General features: G+C 35.0%; 1 long non-coding RNA gene across 1 annotated transcript; it reads left to right on the top strand.

Moving 5' to 3' along the window:
- The first annotated feature begins 650 nt into the window (after positions 1-650).
- Positions 651-1843, top strand: LOC119779724. Its single transcript, XR_005280270.1, has 3 exons — positions 651-902; positions 1464-1597; positions 1740-1843. It is a non-coding gene; the product is annotated as an uncharacterized LOC119779724 (long non-coding RNA).
- The last annotated feature ends 1181 nt before the right edge of the window (positions 1844-3024 follow it).

The raw sequence follows: 3024 nt of genomic DNA on the forward strand, positions 1-3024 counted from the left end.
TTTATTTATTTATTTTTTAATGTCTGTTGAACTATGAAGGTAAATATGTGCCAAAATGAACGAACTTGTGAATTTAATGTGAAAACTTGAGAATGCAATGTGAGAATTTGTACCACAAAAATCTGAACTTGTATGCCAAAATGTTTCTGCTGTAAAGAAAAAACCGCACACACACAAACTGAATTTGAAGTTGCACTAAAAGACATATCAGGCAAGAACATGTAAAAAAAAATTACACTTGTCAGTCCAATCTTCACCTGAAGAGGATTTTCCACTCAAATCTGATTTAAATGTGAATGCACAAAAAAAACTATTTACTGGTGTGTTCATATAGTTTTACACAAATAAAATTACAGCTGACAAATGATTATTATAGTTTATTTGTAATTATTATTTTTTGCATATGTTAATCTTGCATTACAACCTCAATTTAGCCATTACAGCTTCTTGAATCTGCTGCTTCAAGAACACAAACGCGCTCTCGCGAGACACAGCACGTTGACACCGCGCTTTGACTTTTGTCACATTCCTTGCGAGATATTTGTGCCAAAACGAACTTGTGTTTGAAGATGTGAGAGCAAAATGTGGGGGGGAAGGGGGGGGGGGTGTTCTATAGGCCAACCAATCACAGGATGCGTCTCAATTCGCAGGCTGCGTACTTGGCAGGACGCCTTTGGAGCACTTCCTGGTTACGACACGACGTCATCACGTTTACCCCAAAAACAGCGCCAAACAAAATCCGACAGCTCGAGAAATACGGAAAGAAACAACAAAAACAAAAAAATATATATGGAATTTTTTTTTATTTTCTTGTTATTGGAGGAGGAGAGTCGCTTTGACGGCTTCGGCGGCAGCAAAACCTGCGACGGATTTTTCTCAGGCTGGCAGGGCGCAGTGGAGAGGTAAGATCTACCTGCTATTATTCTAACCCACAGGGGCCTGCTAATGATCAGAATATACCAGTTATTAAATAAACGCTTGTCAGCAGATTGATGAATATGTTTAAATATCAAATTTTATATTTATTTTTAAGTTTGTAATTTATTTGTTTGTAACTTTAGTAATTTGAATTGAATACTTAAATGTGTACAAACCCTGTAAATAACTGACTTGAATAACTACTTTCACCATTACTAATGTTTTGTTGAGAAGCCAAACTGTTGAGAAATAAATCATTTTTTGTCTAAATTGTTATCCCCTTACTGCCTGATTTTATTTGCAATTACTGTATATATATATATATATATATATATATATATAATATATATATATATATATATATATATATATATATATATATATATATATATATAAACATAATACAGGAAAAGAATAAAAATATAAAAACGAAAAATAAGTTAAATAGTGGATCTAGATTAAGTAAAATTTAATTTCTAATAAATCATGTAATAAAGATAGATGACTGAATAAAAATAAATATTTTTGTCTATTTTTTTCTACAGGTCAAAACGGCATGTGCTGACATGCACAACATCTGCCTGGGAGCTGGTGATATCACGGCCCCAGAGGATGAGGAGGGGAGAACGTGTTGGAGGCAGTCAGTGGTTCTCCATGGAGGGACCAGCTGTCTGCCAAGGTGTCTGCCCCTGGAGGAGGGTCTACCCGACCACCATTACATTTAGATTGTCACATTTTAATCACATTTTAGCTGTTATTTCAGGGTAATGAAAACAGTTTTAGTAAAGTCATTATTTTCTTCGTCATTTAAACTTTTTTAGTAACATGGCAGCCGTCAATTGGGGCAGCTGTCGATTGGGTCAGCCCTGCAAACCCTGATGGATGATGTGGTGAACAGTGGAGAGAGGCACCCCCACCCCCCCAGATGATGTCCCACTCAGTCAGAAGACTCCAAGGTCATCTGTGTGGCATCGCATCCAGTCCAGCAGCACCACCAGGGACTCCTGCTCAGTCACAATTGTATATATATATATATATATATATATATATATATATGTTCTCTAGTAATATTTACTGTCTATCTTCTGTAAATAGTTGTAGTAGTTAATTTTAAAATCTAATTTCAATACTTAAAAATGTTTTTAATAGTTTATTGTAAATACTTGCTTCTCTAAAAATAAACTGATGTCACTGAGAAGTTGTTCTAAGTTTACTTAAATTATAAAGAAGTGATGAAACAGATAAAAGACTTTAAGAACACACCGACAACAATAACTTTTATAAACAATTTAATAATTTAATTTAATAACAGCAACACATAACCTGAACTTGTTAAAAAAAAAAAAAAAACACCAAAAATAATAATGTCTGTCCACCATCCTCTCCAATAAATGAAATAATCTGTCCATCCTATCCCGCTTCCCTCTGCCATCTGATATCCTCCCTGATTAAATCCACCAACTCGTCTCTCCTTCTTCTCTTGCTCCTTTCCCTCCTCTCTCCCTCATTCTCTTCCTCATCGTCAACCTGGTGCTGCTCAGCCTCTGCAGCACCTGGCCCTGCTGTGTCCTCAGGGATGGAGGCAATTAGGACAGGTGGGGCATTAGGGGGCCTCTGTCCTAATACCTCATCCATGAGGACAAACCAGGGCCAGGTGGCAGCAGTAGGCTTCCCACTGACCCCCTGTTTTCTGTAGTGTTTCTTTAAAGCTAGAAAAAAGGAAGGTTTCATGATTTGGATGGATTAATGAAATTCTACAGAAAAAGACTTTGGAATGGTAACCTGGAGATTACTTTTTTAAGCTTACTCAAAATTAACATGAATATAATAAATGTAAGATGTAATTTCCCTACACACACACATATATATATATATATATATATATATATATATATATATATATATATATATATACATACATACATACATACATACATATATATATATATATATTAGTGTGCGTGTACATTATCCAAACCTGAACATACTTTGTATTTTTTTTTTTAAGTTGTCCCACACAGGGATCACTTCTATCACAAATATGAGATTTACAAAAAGTGGCATCTGGGCATCATTTGATGTGATCAAATTATTATATATTTGTAC

The sequence above is a fragment of the Cyprinodon tularosa genome, unplaced genomic scaffold, assembly GCF_016077235.1.
Source record: "Cyprinodon tularosa strain WSP-4 unplaced genomic scaffold, ASM1607723v1 ctg150, whole genome shotgun sequence".
Lineage (NCBI taxonomy): Eukaryota > Metazoa > Chordata > Actinopteri > Cyprinodontiformes > Cyprinodontidae > Cyprinodon > Cyprinodon tularosa.